The sequence below is a fragment of the Castor canadensis genome, chromosome 17, assembly GCF_047511655.1.
Source record: "Castor canadensis chromosome 17, mCasCan1.hap1v2, whole genome shotgun sequence".
Classification (NCBI taxonomy): domain Eukaryota; kingdom Metazoa; phylum Chordata; class Mammalia; order Rodentia; family Castoridae; genus Castor; species Castor canadensis.
Genome location: NC_133402.1, coordinates 48,557,794 through 48,570,743, shown reverse-complemented (window position 1 = coordinate 48,570,743; position 12,950 = coordinate 48,557,794). Strand labels below are relative to the sequence as shown.

At 38.2% G+C, this 12,950-nt stretch overlaps 1 long non-coding RNA gene across 1 annotated transcript in view; it reads right to left on the bottom strand.

Annotated features, from left to right (window-relative positions):
- Positions 1 to 12,950, bottom strand: part of LOC141418598 (uncharacterized) — a 31,845-nt gene that overhangs the window by 17,381 nt on the left and 1,514 nt on the right. The window contains exon 2 of the long non-coding RNA XR_012443239.1: positions 10,024 to 10,112. This is a non-coding gene — a long non-coding RNA (uncharacterized lncRNA). The remainder of the gene's footprint in view (positions 1 to 10,023; positions 10,113 to 12,950) is intronic.

The window sequence follows — 12,950 nt, the reverse complement described above, 5'->3', positions numbered from 1 at the left end:
CTACTACATCAAATTATGCAGATCCTTATAGAAAACATTTGGTTACAGTCCTTGGGCAACATAATCATAGACACACACAAACACACACACACGTATTACATATTAACCTGAAAAAGGATGAGGAAACACATGCTTTTATTAATAAATACCTTTTATTTCTTAATATTTTTTAATACTTTGCTCACTTTCCCAAAATTATAAACTGCATGAAGGTTATTCTTCGTTCATTCAGCTAGGATCCCTTCTTAAATAGGTCTTCCTGGACCACTGAATCTAAAAGTGCCCCCAAAAGTTACTCTAGACCTCTTTACTTCATATTCCTCAAATCATTCACAAAATTATAAGTTCAAGCATATCAATTTTTTATTATTTATCTCATTTCACCATTAGAATGTACACTAATGTGAGCAGGAACTCAATGTATAATAAATCCTACTTGATTCTTATATAGTGGGACTCCCCCTTAATCTACAGCTCCCAGAGGAAGAAGAAATGTACTTTAAAATCAATCAAAAGGACACTGCAGGAATGGCAGAAGAGACCTTCAAAACCCTCTCCTCCATAAAATCAGTGAAAAGACTGGCAAAAATTATCAAAATGATTTTTTTCAGGATTCCAGAAATTAGCAAAGACTTGAAAAATTGCAATGAACACTTTTTTTTTTTCAGTACTGAGGTTTGAACTCAGGGCCTACACCTTGAGCCACTCCACCAGCCCTTTTTTGTGAAGGGTTTTTTCGAGCTAAGGTGTTATAAACTATTTGCCCAGACTGGCTTCAAACTCCAATCCTCCTTATCTCTGCCTCCTGAGTAGTTAGGATTACAGGTGTGAACCACCAGCACCCAGCTGCAATGAACACTTACTCAAAAAAAAAAAAAAAAAAAAGCTTGATTTAGCTGGGCATGGTTACTCAAGTCTATAATACTAAACTACTTGAGAAGCAAAGATCAGGAGGACTGCAGTTCATGGGTAGCTGAGGCCAAAACAAAAAGTTATTAAGACCCTATGTCAAAAATCAAGCCAGAAATAAACACATGAAGAAATGTTAAAAATCCTAATCCATAAAGGAAATGTAAATCAAAATGATACTGATATAATCTTACCCTAGTTAGAATGGCTATGGCTAAGGAAACAAACCAAATACTGGGCAAGGTTGCAGTGGAGAAGAAACCCTTATACAACTGTTGATGGGATTGTAAAATTAGTGTAGCTACTATAGAAATTAGTATGAAGATTTCTCAAAAAACTAAAAATAGAACTATCATACGATTCCACTCCTTAGCATATATTTGAAAGAATGTTAAGTCAACATAAAATAGAGATATCTTCACACCTATGTTTATTGTAGCACTATTCACAATAGCCAAATTATGGAATCAGCTTAGGTGCCCAAATTCCAATGAATGGATAAAGAAAATGTAGTACATGAACACAATGGAGTATTATTCAGCAATAAAGAATTAAATTATGTCATTTGCAGGAAAAATGGATGGAACAGGAGATTATCATGTTGCATGAGGTAAACCAAGCTCAAAAAACAAATATTACATGTTTTTTGCTCATATATAGAATCTAGACCTACAATAATAATTATATAATAATAGTAATATGACATGATTGTAAAAGGGGAACTGTTTTGTGGGGGCCACCAATGGAAAGTGGGAAGGGGAAATGAAAGACTGTTGGGTGGTGAACAGGATTAAAGCACATTATATATGTATGAAAACAGAATAATGAAATCCACTAAAAACTATTAAAAAGGGGAGAGGCAAGAGGTTAAGAAAGAGTAGGAGAACAGGTGAAGTTGATCAAAGAATATTATATGTATGTATATAAATAGCACAATGAAACCCCTTTGTACAATTAATTCACACTAATAAAGAAAAAATCAAGCTGGATGTGGAGATGCACACCTGTAATCCCAGCACTGGGGAGGCTAAGAGAAGATGACAGAAAATTCAAGGCCAGCCTAGGCTACAACTCTAGGTATAAGCATTCCAGTTTAAATTTGTAGTTCTGTTGGTGACCCAACTTGGAGGCTCATGAACAGGAGTCCAGAGCATATGATTTCCAGAAGTAGATAGTGAAAAAAGAAAGAAAAAAAAAGAAAATAATACTGGTTGTAGACAGCTTCTCCTGAAGACTTTTTTTTTTCCTTTTTCTTTTTTGTGGTCCTGGGCCTTGAACTCAGGGTCTTCACCTTGAGCCACTCCACCAGCCCTATTTTTTGTGATAGGATTTTTTAAGATAGGGTTTCTCGAACTATTTGCCTGGGCTGGCTTCGAAATGCAATCCTCCTGATGTCTACCTCCTGAGTAGCTAGGATTACAGGCATGAGCCACCGGTGCCCAGCAAGATTCCTCTTTGACTTAATGTTTATTATGTGTCTCTTCCCGCTTTTCTTTATTCTTTCTCCTTATGCTCATATTTTATCCTTCACTGCCAATTTCCAACTGTTAAATTTATTAGCTAGCTTTTCCAAATATTCAAAACAAAACCTTCAGTTACTCTTTTTTTTTTGGTGGGGGGGTTGAGGAAATGGGGTTTGAAATCAGGGCTTCAAGCTTGCAAAGCAGGTACTCTACTGTGTGAGCCCTACTTCCAGCCCATTTTGCTCTGGTTATTTTGGAAATGGGGTCTTGTGAACTATTTGTCTGGGCTGGCCTCAATCTTCCAGATCTCAGCCTCCCAAGTAGCTAGGAGTACAAGCATGAGTCACCTGTGCACAGTTAACCCTCAGTTACTATTATCTACTGAGTGACCAACATGGTTACTTATCAAAAGGGACCAAAGACACTGGATTCCACTGGTTTGTATAAAAACATTTTATCTTGGCTGGTCATTCATAATTCAACTATTATTCAAATCATTTCAAAATTTAGATGTCTATATCTACAATAAATTCATTGGCTAGGACAGTCCTCAACCAAATACTGACCTGCCAAAAGGAGGTCTGCACAGTTGCTAACATATTTTTTATACTAGACTTCCTATTAAAAAACAGAGAAAGAAAGCCACTTTAGTAGTTAAATTTGACTACCATAGGACTTTTTCTTTGATTAAATCTACACCAATGAATAACTTGGATATGAAATAGTTTCCAAATATTTTAAATAGCATTTATGATTCTCTTTTTGCTGTGCTCTCATGTAGAATATTCGGGTGTTTAAACATAGCCGCACAGCCATTCTCCCAAAACAACATTTAACTCCTGACACTGCCTCAGAAGGAGACTGAAGCCCTCCTTGCCAATCTGTATTAGAACTGAATCTGATTAAAAGAGGGAAAGTCAGAAATTCTGATGAGGGAAATAGCACAAACCTAACATAACCTCAATGAGGGTGGTCACAAAAGACACTGATAGACATTATTTCTCCAGGGGCAACCTGTCACACTCACTACCACTAAACCAAGGTCTTCTGGAGAATCCACAATCAGTGGAACTTGTGTTATTTAATAATTCATCCACTTGCCAGAGAACATAACACTCTGTCTTCTCCATTGGCTGCCAGCTATCAGCAACTCACTCAAAGAAAACAAAAGCCACAATGTTCAAAGCATCTTGTTGGTTTTTTTCTTTGTCGTTTTCTACTCTTTCTTTGCATAAATCTTAGCATTTGGGGGTTTTCTTGTTCATGGGTGGTTTTTTTAATTTTTTGGGGGGGGGCATTACTGGGGATTGAACTCAGAGCCTTGTGTTCTACCATTTGAGCCATGCCCTCAGCCCATAAATCCTGGTTTTGTTTTGCCTAGATGAAATCAAGTATATTATTGTTTCCCCGTTTACACAAAGGACAAATTTCAAAATTATTCTTTGACAAGGGAAGGATTGGTATTTGGCTCTGTTTTCTTTCTGCATTTTCTCCCATGGACAATTCTTCACTGACACATTTCCAACTATCACCACTTTGACAATTCCCAGACTTTTAACCACCGACACAGTTCTTGAACTTCCTAATCCCTCAACTGAAAATCATTTTCTTAAGTAAACCTCTTAACTGATTAGGAGGTTTCAACATAGGTTGAAACTAAAGTGAGGCAGCCTAAAATTAAGGAAAGTTTGGGACTCATTAAAAAAATATTACATCTCAGATTAACCAAGCTTTGGCTCAGGGACCACCCTCACCTGGTCGGGAACAGCCCATGCTTCTCCCAACTCATTGATTATTGGATGGGAATCACCTGGTTCCTCTCTTCTCATCGATTAGCATAAGTTTTTAAAGTACCTAAGAAAAAGAAGCACTCTCTCTGCCACCAGATTCCACCTGCTCCCTTTTGTATTTCCCTTCCCTAACTTTTAATAAACTCCCTTTACACCCACATGTACCATGGATTCTTCCACATGGGACAAAAAATTTGGAAGTTTTCTGATCACAGACTAAATTGGTGCTGTCAGCAAAAGTGTTATCTTCAACCCTCTTATAAAATGCTTTTTGGTCTGATCCTGCTTCCCTGGGGAGGGATTTTCCCTAGACACTCCTGATCCCTTGCTGTACTTTTGCCCTGGCTGAAGCTTCAGGGACAGAGCAGGCAAGTACCTCAGCTCAGCCCCATTTTCCCTTATTTTGGGATCCAGTTGCCCTTTGGTTCTTCTGTATTGGAAGTTTGTATGGCAGTAAACTCTGCCCTTTGGCAAGAATGGAGGAATAGATTTTATTCAAAGGAATGTTAGGATCTGACGGTTTGGCAGAGAATCTAAGAGAGACCAGGTAAGGAATGTGGGAATCATAGCATCAAATATAAGATGAGGCTATGATTGGGCCAGCACTTGAGGCATTTTAAACACTTTTCAAGTTAGCCATGTTGAGTTTGACCACTTTGTTCACAGAAAAGTATTTCTGTAAATCTGATTTTATATACAGACAGAGATGAATCTGTACCTTAGCCAAATATTGGCCAAATAGTTCAGAAAAGCATTATACAAGGCTTTAGGATGGAAAGGCTAGGATCTAGGCCTTAGAGCACAAAATCAGTTTAGTCTAATCCTTAACCCCTCTACTGTACCAACACAGGCTTTGGTCTTAACATGGACCCCTGCCCTTGTGGAACACTTGGTATGTTAAGTAGCAGAGGGAGTCTCATTGAGACCCTGTTGAGACATACATTTGGCTGTAGGGAAGTCTTTCCTATACAAGCCATTTAGAAATCAGGAAAAATCAGTTATTTGGCTCTTTACTGTTTTTTTTAGCTAATGCTACAGCCAGACACAATCAAGGTTTATATATGCTAATGTAGTAGGGAGGAAAACTAAAAAAAAGAAACACACAAGTTTGTGTTCTGATAATATAGCAGGGGGAAGGGATGGCATAGCAGAGAGATAAAACTTAAAGAATTGAAACATGAAGGTCACATAGCACTGGGAGAAAAGTAGCTAATAGAGTTACATTCAACCATATATAGGTTAAACCTTGCCTTTTGCTTCTGTAACCTCCTTGCAATGATACATAAAGTGAGACCTCTTTGTTCTCGAGGCTCAGTCTTTGGACACAAGTCTGCTGTGTCTGTGCCGGCACAATAAAACATTGCTTCCTGCTAAACTGTCTCAATCTCAGCTTGAGATTCCTGCATCATTTCTTGGGGGCTCCTTTGCTGGGATTGCAGAGATAGTGATTTGTCATTTCCCTCGTCTCTGGGGTGCCTCCCTTGGATCCCACCAGGTGCCAACAGACAGCTTGATCCAGAGGAAGGACCCGTCCTCCCAGTGAGTCAGGGTGAAGGCCTCAGATGCACAATGGAACCTGGTGAGGCACAGGAACCAGTGAGGGGAGGGGAGCACTGTCCCTCAGACTGGTAAGAACCTGGGTTCGAATTCAGACCTGCCTCAGGAGGCAGAAAGGGAAACTGATCACCTCTCAGAGACCCCCTAATAACCCTATTTGGGGTGAAACTGGGTCTCTCAGGGTAAGGGAGCAGGGCAAAAGTATGAAAGACACCTTTAAGAGTTAGGGGGGTTGAGCTTTCCCCCAGAAATAGCCACAACCAAGGTTAAGGGATGGATAACAAAAAATTCAGTTCACAAGAGAACAGATGCATTATCCACCATTCCATCGGATAGCCCTCTGGGTATAATTTTAAAGTTTTTTCTTTTTTGAGAGTGCACTCTAATTGTGTGTGTGTGAATTTGTTTAAAGCACTGGGCAAAATTTAATTTGCTTCTGGAATTCCAACTCATCTTATGAGCACTTAAGTTGACGTTTTTTTCTGGAATGCTTAATTTATAAAACTTTTGTGTGTATATATATGCGTGTATGGGTAAGCATCTTCAAAATGGTTCTTAAACTGCTATTATAAGGTTAATGTGATCTTCAAAGTAACAAAAAACCCAGGGTGTTTGTTTTAAAGATCTCTGTTATAAACTGCTTAGGCTTTTCACATATAAACATGTAAACGTCTTGAGGATGGTTCTTATTATGGAGTCAGTGTAAAAAATTATTACTCTGTTCTATAGCTACTTTAAAAAAAAGGTTTTCAAACTAATTTCAGTCAGGTCTCAAGAGGATGCAGGCATTAAGGGGTTAACACTCTGCTCAAACCAGAGGAGAGGGAAAAAAAAAAGAAAAGGGGGGGCCACAGCCTGCAGTAGGAATCTTAAAATTTGGGTAGTTAAAAATGACCTTAGCCTGTTTCATTCTGTCATAAATAAAATCTGGGATTTAATTCTCTCTTAAAATACATGGGTCTATTAACTTACAGGCTTTCTATAAATTGTTTTTATACAAAAAATAACTTTAAGGTTGCTTTCTTTGTTTTTTTGTTGTTCATAACAAATATAAGGCTCTAAATTAAAAGCGTTTATAAGTTATTTTCAACAAGTAACAAATATATATATATATCCATATATATATGGATTTTAAAAAATAAAAGGTTAAAAAAATATTTTTAAATTTAAAAAAGGATAAAATCAAGCTCCCCCAGGGGATACAAAATAAGTTGTCATAAAGATACAAAGTAAGTTGTCATAAAAAGATAGAGCTTATAAATGCTTATGTAAGTGATTGAGTTGACTAAAATCCAGTTACACTAAAGGTTTTGTAAGGTCAAAATTTAATGTACTGATATTAAACTAAAACTTAATTCTCTAAGTTCATAACAACAAGACTATCTTAAAATATTATATTGTTCTTAATAACATTTATAAAAATTGTCTTAAAAATGGTTTTTGTTTTGTCAAGATAACTGTCAGAAAATTTTGGTGCTATAGGTTAATCCACAAATTTTTCAAGACAAGAGTTTATTAAAACATAGAGAGGCAAGAGGCAGCTGAGCACAGGAAGTACCGCTGCACTGAGACAGATTTACTTATGTAAAACAAAGGAAAAAAAAAGAGCCAAAGCCAAAGTACACCCTCCAGATAGGATAAAGAAAAAAAAAAAAAAAACTCAAAAAGGAGCACTACACTGGAGGTCAAGACCTCCAGTTTTTATTGGAGTCAACAGAGTGGAGATGTTAGTCTTACTCCTTCCACATGGCAGGCAGAGGGAATTTTTGGCCTGGGATGGCCAGATTGGGCCTGTTATTTTAGGGGGGCTCCATTGACTACAGGCTGATGGGATCCTCCTGTATGTCATGAGCCATCTGTTAATGTCAACAGTCTGAGATATGACCTCTTATCAACATCTGAGCCATGATTCTTGGCCATTAGGTTTCCTAACTCCACACTTAGTTCCCATAAATATTTACCTGTGTTCTCTTGTGATTTTTGTCAGGGTTTTAACTACTAAGGTAACTGAGTCATGTTCATTTAAGAGTTAGTTTATGTAAAGTTTTCTAGATGACCTTACGGTTAAACAATTGTTGTCAAGTGCTTCTAATACAGTTGGTACCCTATATGTGTCTGATACTGGGCTATTTAGGGTCACTGACACTGTTCATCCCCCCTACGACTGATAAAAAAAATCTAAGGTTTCACTTCAAAAACAACTAAATTAGTATTATATACAACCTCTATAGAGTTGTGATGCTATTGCTGGTTCCTGTTACTAAATATATTTATGTTTTTCAAGTATATCAAGCCTTCTAAAATACAAAATTTAGATAAACATGGTAACAAAAAGTTAGTGGTACTGATATACTGTTCTGTTAGTTGCTAAATTGTCCATCAAAATTTTAAGCATGACTATTTTAAGTTTTTGTCATTATAGTTCTGATCCTTCTGAGACATTTACAATCAAGTCCATAAAAAAAAGACTCTAATAAGTACTTATGTGTCAGCCAGGTTAGCTCTTTAGACATCTGCTTTTGTTGGATTTTGTTCTGTATTGTCCTTGTCCAAAAGCCCACGGGCTAATATTGTTGCTTAAATTTGGCTAAAAGTATATAGTTGGCACTGACTCCCACCTGATTGGCTCATTACTTCCCCCAAATGACATTGGCTCATTTGGTCCCCCAACATGGGACCAAAAACAACCAAACAAACAAAATCCAGGAAAGAGCAAATCATCACAATGAGAAAAGAAAATGATCAATCAAGAAAGATCTTCAGTCTATGGCAATATCACCCTAAATGCACCCAATCTTGTCTGGTCTCAGAAGCTAAGCAGGGTCAGGCCTGGTTAGTACTTGGATGGGACACAGATGTTCAGAAGAGACTGCTCAGAGACAAACAGTTTGGAGACAAGAGGGGGAATGCTGTCAAAGTTCAAACAGAGTCGCTCATGACAGACCTCTCAAAAATAACCAAGGCCGAGAGGATTGAGGAAGTGGTTACATGTATGGTCATTGGGCATTAAAGCCCTTCTAGACACAAACTCGTATTTTTAGATAGGGTCCTCTACTTAGAGACAAAATTACTATTTTTACTGGTTCTAAACATATCCTTTGATACTTAAAAATGGTGGTTTTAACTTTTTTAAATAATGCATTTTCTTAGACATATATATTGATAATATATTGTTGCCATGGTAATTCTACTCAGTAAAAAAAAGATATTGTCTGGGTAAAAAAATAAAATGTCCAACCATTAACACCCTATTAGAGGGGATGGGTGGGAGATGGAGTGGGGTGGGAGGTAAGGGAGGGGGTGGGGGCAGGGGGGAGAAATGACCCAAGCATTGTATGCACATATGAGTAATAAAACAATAAAATTTTTTTTAAAAAACACCCTATTAGAGAGGCCCTTTTGTTGTTGTCTATCCCCACTACAGTTAAAGTAACAAAAATTGCTCCCCGGATCCACCACAGCTGAGTAAAGCCAGCCTCTCCCAAGTGGGAATACATCTCTGACTCAGCCTTACCATCCAAAATCACCCTCTGGAACACCTGCGCCCTTCCTTGGCAGGACTCCATTTCCCAGGAGACAACAGGGGACTACAAACAATGAAACAACAGTCCACTCTAGTCACTCCGAAAGCTGACTAGTCTACACACGGAAGAAGCCCAAACATGGGACACACTCCTGCTCTCCTCTACACACTTGGACTCTTTACCTTTTGGGTTGGCCCTTACAAGGTTTTTCCCATGTACTAAATGTTATGAGAGCTATTGTTGGGACCTCCACACAGCCATACTTTGTATCATGCACCCGCCAACAGGTCAGATGTTACATTGGCTCATATATTCCCAGGTTAGCGAGGTTGCTGCTAAGTGATACTAAAAGTCCCAGAGTAAAGAAAACAATACAGGCTACATTTGTCATAAAAAGCTGGGCAATAGGTCTTATCCTAGGAGCATGCTTAATTTACCCTACCTGGTTCCCCTTGTATTGCGGTCTATCAAAACCATTATAAAAGCTACTATAAAAAGAAAAACGGCCACACATGTAATGATGCTATAAAAATATAAACCCCTAAATCAAGATGATGCTCTTTGACCTTAGGTGGGTCCGAGTATCAAAGGGGAAATAATGTAGTAGGGAGGAAAACTAAAAAAAAGAAACACACATTTGTGTTCTGATAATGTGGCAGGGGGAAAGGATGACATAGCAGAGATAAAACTTAAAGAATTGAAACATGAGGAAGGTCACATAGCACTGGGAGAAAAGTTGCTAATAGAGTTGCATGCAACCATATATGGGTTAAACCTTACCTTTTGCTTCTGTAACTTGCTTGCAAGGGTATATAAGGTAAGGCCTCTTTGTTCTTGGGGCTCAGCCTTTGGACACAAGTTCGCTGAATCTGTGCCAACACAATAAAATGTTGCTTCCTGCTAATCTGCCTCAGTGTCCCATATCTCGGTTTGAGATTCCCGAAACATTAAGGGACACAATGTATAAGCTACTGATTTTAAACTGCTAGCCTCAGACTGGGGATATAGCTCAATAGTAGAGCACTGACCTACTGTGTATGAGGCCTTAGGGTTCAATCCCCAACACTACACACACAAAAGCATACACTGTTAGTCCCAACCTCATAGGCAGCATGGAAAGGTTCTTTTGCTATTCTCAGCTACATTTGAGACCAAAGCATAAAACTGAAGGAATTTATGCAATATTTTCTGCTGGTCTGTTTATCAATTTGATAAATGCTGGCTATGGTTTTAAAGTATATTGCAGGTTCAGTGTAAAAAGCTGATAGGTTTATTTAAACAAACAACAACAACAACAACAACAAAGTGCCCTCATTGAAACTAAGTCATCTTCTAAGAATGAAGCAGAAAAAACACTCAGTGAAATCACTACAGGTTAAGAAGGGATTAAGAGGGGATGGTGGAATGACTCAAGGGGTACAGCACCTGCTTAGCAAATGTGACCCTGAGTTCAAACCCCAGTATCACCAAAACAACAACAACAACAACAAAAGTGGGGGAATGAGAAAAGTCCATGATTGGAACACTCTTGAGGAATCACATGTGCTCCTAAAGTTAAGGGGGAAAACAAGTTATAAAAATCTGCCCCAACAGATTAGAAGCAATGAGATAATGAAACCAGAGAGAGAGATTTTTCTTAAAAGGATGTTGATGGTTGACGTTTTTGAAAAACAGGACTGAGAGATCTATCTAGTGCCCAAGGCTCACTTCCTCCATACTATTTGTAGCCTGACAAAGAGCTGGCTCCATTCCAAGATCTTTGGTTAAAAGGTTCTAACACTGTAAGTCCTTCCCTTTTCTGACCAAGAAGCTTCTCTGTTCCCTGGTCATAGATGTTTCCTACCCTTTTTTCCCCAAAATTTAGAGCATTTCAGAAGTTGCATCCCCACTATGCCTGACCTAAGCACAACTCTCTTAGCGATTAAAAAGCAGCATCTTGGAAAATCAGGTACATTCTGTTATTTTTTTGCTTGTTTATTTTCCCCCAGTAAACCTTCATTAGTACAGCATGTGATGGGTCTTTGCCCTCGGCACAACAGAAATGTACCAAGGTAAAAAAATGAGACCTGAAATGTCAAGTTAGACATCAAGAGAAAGATAAATGCATTCAGATCTAACTGCTATTAAAGAAGCTACCAGGAAAGGGAGCATCTTGTTTTTACACAGAAAGAACACTTGGGATCCAAAGAAACTAAAAGAGAAGAAATACAAAATCACTGGGAGGACTGGAACACTTCCCCCGAAGTTCCCAGAGGAGACTGGGGTTTAGAAAACTGAAGAAGGCGTAAGGAGTTGGGGTCCACCTCTGGAAACTGGATTAACTATATTAAATGATTATAAAAAGTCTAGAAAAAACACTCAAGAGTACTAATTGCGTTACAAGTGACATGGTTTTAAATGGAACACAGGTTTTATTTATGTTGTGGAGACAACATAAATTTATTCTCTGGAACAGTGTCTAACCCAGGATCAGTACTTATTGAATGAGTGCCTATTAAAAGAGACCCAGACAATGATAGTTCATGAGTTGGCTGGGTAAAATTTATGATGGGAGAATACCTTCTTGTAATGGCATCTAATTTAGGAGGGTGATAGAGAACAAGATTACTTTGAACATTTGATGCCTTTGGTAAGCACAGAACTTTTTCAATTCACCCTCCAAAATGAAGAAAATCCCCAACTCTACAACAAAATTCAGAAAAAATCCATTAAAAATAAAAACAAATATGGACCAGAAAGCCAAAGGAACAAGACTGCTGCATCCAACAAATAATTCTAATTTTACGTAAAGATAACATAGGTACAATTTAAGAAGCAGATAGCGTTAGAAACTCAATGAGACTTCTGGAAAGGAGGGCAAGAGAAGAGAAAAAAATGCCAAAATAAGCCATTGTGGCACTTAACCTAAAAATTTGATCTCCACCTGCCTGCTGCCATTCCTCTTTTCTCTGTTGGTTCTGAACTCAAGTTCCTAAACTACATCTGCCCTTACTTTCAGTATACAGCCTTGTGGTTGAGAATGATCAAAGCAACTGTAAATTATGGAACCAAAGTCTTCCACTGTATGTGTGTGTGTGTGTGAGTGTGTGTGTGTGTATGTGTGTTCATGTACAAGACAGAGACAGAAGAAAAACCTTATGATTACGGTGTAAAAGCCAGCGAAGTCCCTATGGTCCAAACGTATGTTAATGAAGATGAATATAGAAAAACTGGACCTGAAAATAAAACAAAACTAAATGTTTAGTCAGTGGCGCATGGTCAGTTTTCTATCATCCTGTGAAGGCAGAATTGGACTTGTGCCTTCATCAGTCAGACAGGTAAGAAAGGGACTTTGCTGAGGAAGACACATTGTGCAAACAAGCTGCAAGTACTACAGAGCCTCCTTCCAACATTCCAGTGTTAGAAATATCTTTAAGAAACTGGGATGTCCATGTTTATTGCAGCACTATTCACAATAGCCAAGTTATGGAAACAGCCAAGATGCCCCACCACTGACAAATGGATCAAGAAAATGTGGTATCTATACACAATGGAATTTTATGCAGCCATGAAGAAGAACGAAATGTTATCATTCGCTGGTAAATGGATGGAATTGGAGAACATCATTCTGAGTGAGGTTAGCCTGGCCCAAAAGACCAAAAATCGTATGTTCTCCCTCATATGCGGACATTAGATCAAGGGCAAACACAACAAGGGGACTGGACTTT